Source organism: Pyrus communis, chromosome 3 (genome assembly GCF_041283825.1).
Source record: "Pyrus communis isolate YQ-2024b chromosome 3, ASM4128382v1, whole genome shotgun sequence".
Lineage (NCBI taxonomy): Eukaryota > Viridiplantae > Streptophyta > Magnoliopsida > Rosales > Rosaceae > Pyrus > Pyrus communis.
In genome coordinates, this window is record NC_142567.1 from 25,978,242 (window position 1) to 25,993,687 (window position 15,446).

A 15,446-nucleotide genomic window follows, 5' to 3' on the forward strand; every position below is an offset into this window, starting at 1 on the left:
GATAAACTTATTAGTTGACACGACACATATACATCACTTGACACATAAGATGGTATACCAAATATACAAACATATAGTCATTCTAGCACTTTCTTACCGAAAAGGGTAATTTCTTGGTGGCCACATGTGAACTATTGAGCTCCTTCTAAGGATGTTGGAGCTCCTTCATAGTGAGGAGAGTGGATGTTGGCCAAAATAGTTGTAAGACCATCTCTAAAAGTGATGTCAATTTTTGAACATAAAATTTAATTTTACAGCATATATGGTCTTCTGCATTTTAGTTTTCTAATGGATGAACAGAAAGACCCTTTATTGTAGAACAAATGGAGTTGTGAATTTCCAAAGTAACTTTATTGTAAATAGTTCAAGTGTGTGAGAAAGTTGCGCGTAAATCTAACTTCTTAATTAAATGATTGTGCACCAAGTATGACGCTTTTTTAGTTAAGTTCTTTTATGTGCCTCGAGCGAACGAAGACTTAAAATTTAGTGTGCCTTTGTATATGCTTGCCCAAAGAGTAAAAGAAATCGAAATAGGAACTAAAATAAGAAACATAATTAATGTAATCATTTCATAATGGAGTCAAAATTATAAACATTTACAAAAATAAAATCTAGGCCGATGAGTTGATCTACATAACTTGAAACGCAAATTGACCGAAAATGTAAAGAAAGCAATAAACTCTAGCCACCTTCAGGCCATGAAATGTGAGATAATGTTAGAGAAGTCCATCATGATCACTGGTGTCAGATTGGACTTAGTACAAAACATTCGCCTTAGAGAGGAAATTAGTTAGAGTGGTTGGAATTGCACATCAACTGAATCATACTATAGGATGGCAAAACTCTAAAGGTTTTAGATGTCAGGCATCGTAGGTAGGTTTGTTTCAAAGGAAGGCTTTGAGATTGTAGCTGAAGAGCTAAGAGAGTTTTGCGTAAGAACAATTGAGTTTGTGATGAAAACTGTTGGGTTTGTTGGAGAATCACTCGAGGTTTTGTTTAATCGCAAAGATTGAATTTGACAAAGATCCTGAGCTTGAAGGCTTTTGGCCCCATTTATAGGTCATGTGCTTGAGTTTTCATAACAATTATCAGGAAATCTCAGATCTGTCCAAAGTAAATCTTGGTTTCCTTACTTGGACAGTTTGATCCACGATTATATATGTTATGTATCGTTCAATACTGTTGAGTGTTGAAGATACCTTGGATGAGGGGAGTTGGAGATGGGAGGGTTAGATGCCATAAAGTGGATGAGACGTGAAGAAAAAAATTGAGAGAACAACACATCGGAAAAACAACACCACAACTTTTTTTATTCAGTAAAAGCTAAAAAGAAATCACACATTACATTCAATAGAGAAGCTGCAGAAGAAGCCATCGGTATCTATATTTACCAAGACAAGAATCTAAAAACAGATCTCAAATACCACAGTAGGCTTTGATAGCATGCTTAGCTTTCTGTCCCTCCTCAGTTAGAAAGAAACGAAGGAAATCAAAGTGATCAAATGGCTTATATCGTAAGGGGTGTTTGTTATCAACTAGCTCTTCAGGTACTTGCACAATATCATTTTTATATGAGAATAATGACACCGAATATCTTATTTTCTTCTGTTCCAGGATGACTTGATGCTCACATGCGCATACCCTGTCGTTACTCCATGCCTACCAAATGAAAGTAGAAAAAAATGTGAGATAAAACAGTTAGTCAAGGTAATGTGCATTTGCGCCTTGTACCCAAATCCTGTAAAATTACAATAGTTTGTAATAGTATAAGCTAGAATAATATATTACGCGAAAGTGGCTCTCACCATGAGTACATCGGATGCAATTACTATAAAAGATGAAGGTGAAGAAGGTGCATAATCAATCCATTGGCCAGCCTTTGTTTTGATCCGCAAACCATTGACCTCATTTTGATGCACGATGGTTGTGAAACACTTGTCTGTGTGAGGAAACAGTCTCACATCATTCTTATTCGTCCGCTGTATAGTCTGTGTTTGATATTCAATGCATCTAAGCTGGTAAGTGGCGGATGCCTTGTGAGAGTCATAAAGCCTCCCCACCCCATAAATATCAAACACCATTCTTGTCAACATTTGATCCAATTCTACCATCCTCTTTGAGTAGGATTGAACAGTATAACTAGTTACAAGAACAAAGAGTTCCGCACTGTTAGGCACGATATCAATGTTGAAATTAATTTCTTTACCAATTTCAAATAACACATGCTTATGTCGGCAGACTATATATCGATATCATTTATCAAAGTCAAATCTTGTCTAAATGTGTGGTCTATATTCAATATCCCAACATATGTACTTATTTTAAGATCCAATTAAGTAGTTTTTGAAAGCAAAAAAATAGTTAGAAGTGCTTCTTGACAAAATAGTTGGAAGTGATTTTTAAAGAAACGTCGAGCATAAAAGCATAAAAAATTTTTTTTTACCAAACATAGTAAAAAAACGCTTTTAATCATATAAAATAAAAATAAAAATAAAAATAAAATAACACTCCCTTCCGCGAAAACTTCTCCAAACAATCCCTTCTACATGCAGTAAAAGAAAAAGAAAATTTAGGAGTGAGAAACAAAATACCGAAAACGTTCATTTCCTGCAGGCCACATGATACTATAGTGAACTTTTGAGCTCCTTCTACAGTTTCTGGACTCTCAATGCCCGTGGAAAAATCGTGAGGAAAGATCGGACTTGGGGGAAAATAGCTGTGGAGAGGCTTATCACTGGTCTCCTGCGTTTTAGTTTCGAATGGAAGATCACAAAGATTCTTCATTGCAGAGAAAATGGAGTTGCGAGTTTCCAAAGTATCTTTTTTGTAAACGGCTTCAAAGCAGCTGTACTCTTCTAGTGCATGCTGTACTTGTCTGCATGCCAACAGCCATGCATCTGTTCCAGGCTTCAAGTTTTCATTGGATAAGTCTACAACAGGAACCCCAAGAGGCTGACTTTCTGACCCCATATTTCTCTCTTGAACTATCGTGGTTATTAATTAAGCTAGTCTTCAGGAATTGCTTCACCGATAGATCGTAGCAATGAGATCCACATGGGATCATTTTGGACAAATTTATAGCCATAGAATGATAAGTTTAGGTGGGGGTAGACTTTGCATACTGTCCTTGACTATCACTATTATTTGACTAAAATTGTGTTAATTTTCAATTTTTGATCGAAGTTATTAATGTAATATATATATACACACATACACAATATATTTGAGAGTATAATTTATCCTTTAATATTTTTAATCCCCAAATTATGGGTTTTATTTAAATTCTCATTAATAAACAACTATAAATTTCAATTTTTTAATTTTAAAATATAATAACCTACCTAGAAAATTAACGACAAAATTATTGTACCAAAACATGAGTATATTTTTCAAAACCCTATATAAAAAAAAAAAAAAAAAACAGATATTAGGCTTAATAACATTAAAAAAAGTCTTCAATTAAACTTGACATAGATACATTTTCAAATCAACAAAATAAACCTATATAAGTAAATTAGAAAGAAAAAGAGAAGAAGAAATTGAATGGATTTTGTATAAAAAAAAAATGGGTGCACTTATATACTTTAAAAAAATGGTACATTTTACATATAATAAATTGGTATATTTAAGAATGGGTACACTTAAGATTAAAAAAATTGAAAAATTATATGAATGGGTATATTTTAGATTAAAAAATTAAAAATATTTTATAAAAAATTAATGGGCATATACTTATTCTAATTTTATAAATTTTTTTTTTTTGGAAATGTTTTGAATGAAAATTAAGTAGGAGCTTAATAAGGGTTTGAGTACTAAAAATCAAAATCAATTACTAATTTTTATTTTAAAAACTTCTGTAATGACATGTAAATTCATCACTTTGAAAATCTGAAAACTGATAAGGTCTCAGTCAATGAACATCACCATATATTAATTTTTCCTTAAGTGGATACACATCCTGTGATTCCGATATGAGGTGGCAATAATTGTACTTAAAAGTGGGAGTTTTAAGTTCAGCTCTCAAGAATAGTGTCTTTGATACTTAGGCCTGGTTTGGTACTGAGATAATTCTGAAAAAAATTGGTATAAAAAAAAACTGGGAGTTGTTTTTGTGTTTGGTAAACATTCAGCTTCAGTTTTTTTTCACAGTTTTGGATGAAAAAAAGCCAAAAACAAGAAGCTGCAAAACCCAGCTTTGAAAAACAGGTTTTTTTCACATCTGTTTTACATAAAAGTTTACCAAACACTATAATACTGCTTTTTTTTTTTTTTTCAAAAGCACTTTTACAAAAAAGTTTACCAAACACTCTGCTGCTTTATTTCACAGCTGCTTATTTTCACAGCACAGCAGAAACAACTTTTTTTCAATGCACAACAATACCAAACCAGCTTTTAATATAGGTGGCTCATTACTGACTTATCTAAAATTAATTCCTCTATTGCTCAATATTTTTGTTAAAAAAGAATGATAATTTCCTCCCGCCTTGTGACGTGTAGTCATTGCACCGTGCAAACGGTCAAACTAGTAGCTCATTTCTAATGACATCAACATTGTTTTAACTTAACTATCTATTATTATATGTTAGAATTTATCATAAAAAGTATCGTTGTTATTAGGAGTGCCAAATTAAAAGGGCTAGGTAGTTCCTGGGAATACAGTATGAAGGAAATATTTGGCTTGAATGCTTTCTTGTATATTGAACGATGGCTGCGCAGCACATATATATCCAAATACAATAGAAAAGTGATCTAGAATTCATGGAATGGCCTTTCCGAGTTAAGTCAAATACAATATTTTACATTAATTACAATATCTTCTTAATAGAACCATAAGCTTAATATTGTATTCTATTTTCTTAACTTTCGGTGTGAGATTTATATTCTGCACAAATACCATAATCAGAATTTTTTATTCTATTTATCATCATCTAAAGATTAAATGTAAAAAGTTTATCCAATTTGAAAGATGTTTAGCAATCCATATGTTCGAACAAAGTGACAGATATATTAACAAGTAGAATACGAATGATGAACCATTAATCTTTTTTTTTTTCATATAAATAACTAAACAGTTTCTAAATTAAATAATTTTTTTTTTTTCAGAAATGATCTTTAAATAATTAAGACTGTTTCCGATCGTGACGTTTGTATAGTCGTTTGTCATGCTGTTAGGAGGAGGAATGCTGGCAATGGCTAAAGTCATGACCTCAGCCAAGTCCTATCTAAAAAGAATCATCGACTGAAGCTCGTGGTTCTAGAAATAAAATAGATAGAATCCATACGTGAGCCAAGTCCTGTCCGGAAGACATTATTGACCGAGAGCCTTGCTTGAATAAATAAATATGAATGTGGGAGCCTTTAAGGGAAAATTGAAAATTAGTTATAGAGCTCATATCATATCAAATTTTAATAATTTGAATTGTTTATTTTTTAAGTTGAATCTCATAGGTCATTTTTGTAAAATATTAACCAATTTGAAAATATTTGAGATATCTAATTGAGTTAAAAAAAAAAAAAAAATTAACAAACACTTAAGAAACATTGAAATTTCATCGTGATAATTGAATAGACAAATATTTTGGATTAAATTGAATTTTTATAGCCATTTAGTACTACAGCCTAGTGGTATTCCTCTTCACTTGTAAGTGAGAGGTCTTAGGTTCGATTCTCGCCAAAGATAAATTTGAACCACATTATTGTTAATCCCTTATGAAGTGAGCGCTACAACTAATCCCTTTTTAAAATAAAAAATGGAGATCCCTTTGGGTAAAGGGCATGTATGAATGTTATCCAAACCATATTCGGCAAATGTAGGTAACCACCACGAGGTGGTCTAATGGTCGGAAACAAAATTATAGGCCTATATTATGCATGTTAGGTTTTGAGTTTGATTCATGACGCTGATATATTATATAATAGTGGCCAGAGAGAGACTAAACTAACTCTTGAATCTTCTCAACCTAAAAAAAAAGGGAAGATCCCCTCCGGATCTCTCCCATCAAATCCTACCAATCAATTAATCCAAACCCTTAAAATTAGAGTCAACGGTTAAAATTATTATAACTTTTTAAGGACCCTCCTGTTTGTAGCCGTTTGATCAAATATCAAAGATCTGGATTAATTGATTGGTGGGTTTTGATGAGAGAGATCTAAAAGGAATCTCTTCCTAAAAAAATACACTACCGCAGCAAAACTACTAGATAATTCTATTTTTTTTTTTTTAAATAACAAATTTAGGTCGGTCCCCTTTAATATTTTTATAAACCAATAGCCAGCTCATGAAGGAATGCAGGAACATCTTTTGTTGGTTTGCCATGCTCGTTCTCAACTGAGCGCGGCACACGAAGTTGACCACTCTTTTGGAGTAGTGTTAGTGAATTCATGAATTTAAATTATGGGCAAAAGACTGTTTACTACTCTCATGTTTCGTGGTTTTCAACTTTTGGTACATCAAGTTTTTTTCAAGCCAGAGTCATACCTAAAATGTTAATTTTGGGACAGTTTCATACATCCGTTAGTCTGGCTGTTAAGTCTTCCGTTAACTGATGACGTAGCGCCTATGTGGACAATGATTGGGCACCACGTGTCATTTAGGGGTCCACATGGAAATTAAAATTTTTTTTAAAAAACCAAAATTTAAAAAATTTAATTTTTTTTTTTATTCCCTTTCTAACCCTAGGTATCAGGCCCCAAAATATTTTTCTTTTCTTTTCTGGGCTTCTTCTCACCCCCATGATCCCTTCCCTCCGCCGTCACCACCAGTTCAACCTTCGCAGCTGCCTCATGCCCACTAACTTTCCACCTCCTGCGATCGCCACCCAAAAGAGCATTTCACTGGCTTCTGCCCCTCACGCCTCTGCGAACTCCTTGCCATGTTGGATCCTTCAACAAACACTTCTTCCTCGTCCACTTCTCGAAAGCCCCCTACTTCCTCCACCGTTGCGGGCACTCTTAGGGCCATTTTCAAGCCTCCATTGCCGGTGGCGGGGCATCATTTTCCAATAAAAATTGACCCACCTCATTTTTTCCCGGAGCTCCAACAAACCAAGTTTTTCTCTGCCTCTAAAAACGAGGGCTTCTCTAGCGTGTTTAAGCCACAGAGGAAGTCTTGCAACATTAGGGTTTAGAACACTCTCTGGACACTCTTTCACCAGGACGACGAACGGAATCCTAACAAGAAGGAAGCACCGTCTACTGACGCTGAGGTTGAAACCCATGAAAGATCATATAGATCTTGATTCACAGACGAAAAAGCGAGACCTGAAAGAGATTGCGGGTAGCTTCAGTTCTCAGCAAAAAATTACAGAAATGGAGGCAGAAGCAGGAGTTAGAGAAGCCAATCGGGAGACAATTCAGAGAAACCCAGTTGGAGATCGCCGATTACAGCTTTGACCGGCGCTCATGCGACACGGATCAGAGGTTTTTGGGTCGGATGTCGCTCAACGCAGGTCGGATGTCATTTGACGACTCGAGATACTCCTTTGACGAGCCTAGGACCTTGTGGAACGGGTACCTCATCAGAATGTCGTGAGGGTGAGGAACAGCCCAGAAAAGAAAAACAAAATATTTAGGGGCATGATAGCTTGGGTGTGGTGTGCGACCGATGGCGTTGGATGACGCCGTCGGGGGGGGGGGGGGGGGGGGGGGGGGGGTGTGGGCTGAGGGAATGGTGGATGTGCAGAGGTTGAGTGGGTGCAAAGGAGGGAAGGGAAGGAGGGTCGGGGGTTTGAGGAAAAAGACAACATTTTTGTTTTTGTAATTTTTTAACTTTTTTAATGTTTAATTTTAAATTTTTTAATTTCCACGTGGTGCCCAGTTATTGTCCATATAGGCGCCATGTCACAGTTAACGGGAGACTTAACAGTTTGACTAACAGATGTATGAGACTGTCCCAAAATTTACACTTTAGGTATGACTCTGGGACGAAAAAAACTTGATGTACTAAATGTTGAAAACCACAAAAATTCATGGTAGTAAACATGGTTTAACCCTTAAATTATATTTTGTAAATCATATAATATAATAATTGATAATTAAATTATTATTTAAATATTAATTAACGTATTTATTTTTATTTATAACACATCACATTAATTGTTTGTAAATATGACCATCAAATCTGAATTAGTTAGCATTACTCTTTCTTTTAATTTCTATTAAACAAATGTTGATTCACGTGTTTATTTATTTTTTTGGACACATCACATAGTTTGCAAATATGGTCTAAAAAATTAGCTTACCTAGCATGACTTTTCTTTTATTTTTTATTATTTTTATAAACGATGCGATATCTACGGAGAGGAGAATTTGAACAGGAGACCTCGAGTACAGAGGCGAAAGCTCTTAACCAATGAAGTTTGCCATTTCTTGTTGTGTGTGCGTGTGTGTGTTTTTTCATTTTTTTTTATTTTTATTTTTTTGTGGTTTTAGATATAACAATATATTATCAAAATTATTACATAGGTTTTTTTTTTAATTTTAGCAAATTTGAATTTGGAACCTGTAACTTAATACATCAGTTTAGATATGGGTAACATGGACGGAGCTACCTTGGGCACAGAAAGGGCATCTGCTTTTTTGTCACACAAAAAAATGTACATGCTTGTGACATTAGCATTAACTCTTCCAATTGCAATTGCAAACGTTGAAAGAGCATTTTCAGCTATAATTTTTTTATAAATTGAATTGGAGATCAATGGATGAATGATAATATGATTATTTTTATATAGAAAGATATGTGATGATATTGGTAATGAAGTTGTCATGCAATACTATCAAAACATGAAAACACGTAGGGGATTTTGCAATATATTGTATGCAAAATCTTATTATATATGTATTTTATTTAGTAAGTTCCTTAGTCTTTAATTATGTGAATTTGTTGATTAACAATGTCCCTATCCATACAAATCTGTAGCTTCGTCTCTGATGTGTAGTGCTATTTACACATCTATTTTTACTTTTCTCCTCTCAATTTTCTACCGTCGTATCAAATGAATTGAAAAAAATCAATGAAAAAGTTTAACAAAAGTGAATGAGAGGTGAAAATGGTGTATGAATAACACTATCCTTTCTACACTTGATTTGTCTAACATTCGCATGTTTAGGTACAATTATTTTTCTTTTTATTTGGATTATTGAGTTTGGGGAAAACACAATGACCAAAATAAAGGAATTGGATCCTCTCCGAGGCAAAGCCTCGGGATACTCCTGACCCAATAACATGAGCCGTTGGATTTTGATCCAACAGCTATAATTATTATAACTTTTAGAGGAACCCACTGTTTGTAGCTGTTGGATCAAAATCTAACGGCCCGTGTTAGTAGATCAAGAGGATCCTAAGGCTTTGCCTTGGAGAGGATTTAATTCCCAAAATGAATACATGCATTTTTTAGTGTGCTAGGAATACGAGTAGTATATCATGTGTTATTGTACAAATAGTGAAATTTTTTATTTTTTAAATATTTTACTACTTTTATAGTGATACATTGTCACATCTCGGCTCGGGCGGGACCACTTCCCGGGCCCGACTCCACAACCGTAGCACGATATTGTCCGCTTTGAGCCCCGACCACGCCCTCACGGTTTTGTTTTTGGGAACTCACGAGCAACTTCCCAGTGGGTCACCCATCATGGGATTGCTCAAGCCCCCTTCTCGCTTAACTTCGGAGTTCCGAAGGAACCCGAAGCCAGTGAGCTCCCAAAATGCCTCGTGCTAGGTAGGGATGAGAATATACATATAAGGATCACTTCCCTGGGCGATGTAGGATGTCACAATCCACCCCCCTTAGGGGCCCGACGTCCTCGTCGGCACATACGTGGCCAGGGTTAGGCTCTGATACCAAATTGTCACATCCCGGCCCGGGCGGGACCACTTCCCGGGCCCGACTCCACAACCCTAGTACGATATTGTCCGCTTTGGGCCCCGACCACGCCCTCACGGTTTTGTTTTTGGGAACTCACGAGCAACTTCCCAGTGGGTCACCCATCATGGGATTGCTCAAGTCCCCTTCTCGCTTAACTTCGGAGTTCCGACGGAACCCGAAGCCAGTGAGCTCCCAAAAGGCCTCGTGCTAGGTAGGGATGGGAATATACATATAAGGATTACTTCCCTTGGCGATGTGGGATGTCACATACATGATATATCATTTTATGTTTCAAATACTAAAAAATAAAAATAAATAAATAAATAAATAAATAAAAAAGAAAAGAAGTCGTGTTTGGAGGCGGAGGAGCTGTTTTTGGTTGGGGAAAAACAAAATATTATTTTACATTATTTAATATTTTGTGAAAAACAATTTATTTATTTATACACGCATGCTATACGGGAAAGCGATGTTTGACCAGAAAAAATAATGAAAGCAATGGTATATACACCACGACCAATCTTGACTAAAAATATAAAATAATTTATTATTTTCAACAAAAAAAAAAAAATACAACCAAAAGCCGCTGTCCGGTCCCTGTCCCCAAATACAAACAAAAGAAGTTTTGATAAAAAATACGAACATGATGTGATATAGGTTCCAATACATATTGTGATTAGGTAGAACTTAAATAGAGATAGATTAAGAATAATTTGGAATCTAGATCCTATTAAACTTTGTATTACTTAGCATGTTTATCGTCTCCTTATTACTAAAAGGCACAAGAACTTGAAAATAATGAAAAATGCCCCATTTAATTGGAGTTGTCTTTCATCTTTTTTTCCGTACCCAATATTGAAAGGGGTGTGATATCCACGCATCAATTAGAATCCCTTGCACTTTTCTAATACTTTTTAAATTAAACATTGGTTCTATTTTGAAATTTGATTAGGATGCCTAAATAATAACAATGTCAACATTTTTATATTTATTTAGATTACATGTAATTATTGTGGTTTTTTTTAAAATTTAAAATGTTAATTATTATCCTTTAAGGTTGATATATTTATTCATGTGGCCTTTTTTTAGGAAGCCACTTTTTTCTCCCACGTTTGAGCCATATGGTTTCTTCTCCCAACATTAGAATTCTATGATCCTCATTTTTGAATTTTGAATGGACTTATCCATTTCAATTAGTGGTTGTTTTCACTATTTTATATTGATATCATGTGAGATAATTAGACGTATTCTCTATGTTCGGAGGCTTGAGACTGGTACGTTCACATAATATATTTAAACGTACCGAATACGTACCAAGAAGATATAAAGTAACCTACCAAATATGTTTTTTTTTATAAAATAAATATAAACGTACCAAAATAATATATAAATGTACCAAATACATACAAAAAAAGAAATATGAACGTACCAAATACGTACCAAGATGATATATAAAGTAACGTACCAAATATGTACAAAGGAGAAATATATGTTTAATCAAGAGGAAATATATGTACCAAATATGTTTTTTTTTTTAAAATAAATATAAACGTACCAAATACATACAAAAAAGAAAACAAACATACCAAATATGTACCAAAAAGATATATTAAGTAACGTATCAAATATGTACCAAGAAGAAATCTACGTTTCATGTGTAATTCGAAAGACTTTTTATTAAAATTGAATACTACAATATTTATCTACAAGATTTTAGGAGTTTTGAGATATTATCTAAGAAAATTAAAGGTATATTAAATATAATGGCAAGTCGCAATCATGGGTATTTTGAAAGACTTTTTATTGGAATTAAATTCTACAATATTTATCTACAAGATTTTACAAGTTTTGATGTATTATCTAGGAATTAAAAAGGTATATTTATATAATGGTAAGTTGGGTAATTTAAATTATAAAAAAATGCTACTTCTAATCCATGTGGCACCTAAATTGTAAGAAAATGTTTAATCAAAACTTTAAAAGGCATAAATGTTTAATCTCAAAATTTTAAAACCTAGGCATCTGTATCAAAACCCCCCTTTTTATCTCTCACACACTCTTTATTGATTTCAATCCTTTTATCTTTTTTCAATTTATTCGATATGATGGCCGAAAGTTAAGAATGTGTGATAGGCAAAAAAGGGTGTGTGGATAACACATCCCTATTTGAATCTAGGTTTTGTAAACCCCACTTCTCTCTCATTGGCCCGCAACCTGGCTGATTAAAAAATAATTTATGTTTAGACCTGAAGCCCTACACTTTTTAGAACCGTTTCCTTGAATTTTCACACAAAGGGTCCTAGAGCTACTCGCTGTTATTATATTTGTTTTCAATTGCTTTCTATATTTTGTCTTGTATATATTGTGTTTGTTTACAGGTATCATGAACATGAAGTTCATATTCTGAACTCGAAGTTTTCGGAAATGTGTCATAGAACTTGAAGTTTCTTAGCTCGCACCACTCATGTTGAAACTCGAAGTTCTTCATGATTAATCTGTTTAAAACCAAACCATGTCTTATAACCTAAATGTTCTAACTTTGATGCTTATGGAAATTTTATTTCCTAAAGTACCAATCACATTCTTGTTTCCTCCGTTTAGCAAATTGTCAAATCGTAACAAGTTTGATAAAATTTCTTTGTCAATCTTTTTGAAGATTTTCCCTCTGCAACTACAATAATGGTGACGTTAACTGCAAATTTTGCAATCTTTAATTACGTCCTTAGTTTTATCTGTTTCAAAGTATGTCACTCCGAAACTTGATGATTCGAACTACCTGCCATGGCACTTTCAGATGCAACTGTTGCTTGAAGGCCACGTAATTGTTGGCTTTGTAGATGGCTCTACCCCATGTCCAGCACAATACATTGATACTGCTTCTGATGATTCTGAAGTTAATTCTTCATCTACTTGTAATGTGTCTGATGATTTCACAATTTGGAAGATGCATGACAAAGCCTTGATGCAGCTTATTACTGCAACTTTTTCCTCTAGTGCATTGTCGTGTGCTATTGGTAGCACCAGCTCTAAAGATCTATGTACTTGGCTTAAGGAACAATTTTTCACAGTTACACGTACAAAGCATCTTTCAAATGAAGTTTGAGCTGCAAACTATCATGAAGGGTAATGATTCTATCACTGTCTATTTGCAAAGAATAAAAGAAGCCGGGGATTATTTGTCTGCTGTTGAGGTATACTTTGTGGATGATGATATTGTGATTCTTGCTTTAAATGGGTTGCCTAGCGAATACAATACAATAAGATATGTTATTAAAGGTCGAGAAATTGTAATTTCTTTGAAATATCTTAGGTCCCAGTCAGGGTCGGATCTATTCAGGGACCTGGATGGTCCCGGGATCATCCGGAAGTTTGGAGAATGGCTGTGAAGACCTCCTAGGACCACCCGACGTTTTGGGCATGTGGTGAAGAAGAGGATACAGAAGCTGCAGGCTGTGCAGAGTGTGATGAACTTGCACCGTTGCAGCAAAGAATGATGGATTTGAGCCGCTGCAGCAATGATTGATGGACTTTGAGTCGTTAATGAAGCCACCCAAAAATTGCAGACAGATAACGAAGAAAAAAAAGTTTGTTTTCCTACAATATAACTTGGGTTATACACGTGACATCTTTAAAAAAGCACATGACCCTCTTTTTTAATAATCCCAATCAAATTTTCTTTATAGACTCCTAGTGGGTAATTAACAATTCCCAATCCCCCATTCATTTTTGCCTCGTTACACCACCCGATATCCACAAGCCACCACACCTGCTCCACCTCTCGCCACCCCACCAACACCCAACTCTTTAATTTCTATTTCTTTTATAATGTCCTAATTTATATAAGTTTTCTGATTTACTCCAAATTATTAATATAGGATGCTATTAAATTTGATGTGTATTGGATGAAACTTTTAGATTCATAATAGATTGTAGTTATTGTTATGATTATTAGAATGTTATTTATGATTTTTTTATAGTATTTTGATCATGTGTTAGTTTATAGTACTTTTATCATGAATTTTTTAGCTTCATTAGTTGATCATGCGTATAAATTAAAAGTGTGGAGCGATATATCACTCGAAAATTATGATATGTTAGTTTGGACAATGCCATAGTTCAACTTCAATTTTGGATGGTCCAAATCCTATTCCGGAAAGTTCAACTTCAAATATTAGGACCACCCGATGTTAAATCTTGGACCTGCCATTGGTCCCAGTTACTTGCTGAAGAAGCAATGGTTGGTAATACTTATGGCAATTCTGTGTTCGCTACTCTTGTTGCTAATTCGTCTTTGGTTTAACTCCAAAAGTTGGGGGTTCTTATAATTCTAAAAATGAACAGTCCAATTCTAACACTGGTGGTTTTTGTAAAATATGGAAGAGAATGCCTTGTTTTTCTTATTACTTTCTCTACAAGATTACAAGTATATATATACATGATACAAGTGTATAGGTAGGACAAGGTAGGTCGGCTATAGGACGGCTAGACGGCTGTAGGACGGCTAGACGGCTGTAGGACGGCTAGACGGCTGTAGGACGGCTTGACGCTTGACGGCTGTAGGACGGCTTGTCTGTCGGCTTGTCCGTCCAATAGAAGGAATAATAATATTTTCTTAATACTCCCCCTCAAGTTGGAGAGTGAATATCGTGAACTCCTAACTTGTCGCGTAGAGTCACAAACTGATCATTTCCTAAAGCTTTTGTAAACACATCTGCTAGCTGAAACCGAGTAGGAATATGTGAAGGACTAATCATTCCAGCTTGCAGTTTTTCTCGTACAATATGGCAGTCAATTTCAATGTGTTTTGTACGTTCATGGAAAACCGGATTAGCGGCAATGTACAAGGCCACTTGATTATCACAGTACAATGGTGTTGGAGCTACCTGTGGTACCTTTAGATCTTGTAAAATATATCGTAACCAAGTTAGCTCCAAGCATGTATTGGCCATAGCTCGATATTCGGCTTCTGCTGATGATCTAGAGACATTGGTTTGTTTCTTGGATCTCCATGAGATAAGAGAATTTCCAAGAAAAATGCAGTATCCGGTAACTGATCTTCTTGTGGCACGACAACCTCCCCAATCTGAATCACAGAATGCTTTCAAGGCAAGATTGTTAGAGGCGGGAAACAGCAAACCTTGACCAGGTGTACCTTTGATGTATCTAAGGATCCGTAAGGCAGCATCCCAATGTGTTTTTCGAGGTTGATTCATGAATTGACTAAGTGTTCGGACGGAGTAAACTATATCCGGCCTTGTGACAGTGAGATAAATTAACCTGCCAATCAATCTTCTGTACTTGGTTGGGTCATTGAGCAACTCTCCATCTGTGGGGGTGAGCTTGAGATTTTGTTCCATCGGAAACTTGTCTGGCCGTGCACCTGTGAGTCCTGAGTCTTGCAAAATATCTAGTGCGTATTTTCTTTGAGACATGAAAATACCTTTCTTTGAACGTGAAAACTCAATGCCTAAGAAATACTTCAAATTTCCAAGGTCTTTGATGCGGAAGCGTTTGAGAAGAAACATTTTAAGGTGATTCATTTCTTCAAGATCATTGCCTGTGAGAAGTATGTCATCAACA

General features: G+C 35.0%; 1 pseudogene across 1 annotated transcript; it reads right to left on the bottom strand.

Annotated features, from left to right (window-relative positions):
• Positions 1–1,285: 1,285 nt before the first annotated feature.
• Positions 1,286–3,058, bottom strand: LOC137714889 (putative 2-oxoglutarate-dependent dioxygenase AOP1; annotated as a pseudogene). The gene is made up of 3 exons (XR_015960987.1): positions 2,592–3,058; positions 1,806–2,139; positions 1,286–1,659 (listed from the first exon to the last, which is right to left on the bottom strand). The product of XR_015960987.1 is annotated as a putative 2-oxoglutarate-dependent dioxygenase AOP1 (transcript).
• Positions 3,059–15,446: the final 12,388 nt, after the last annotated feature.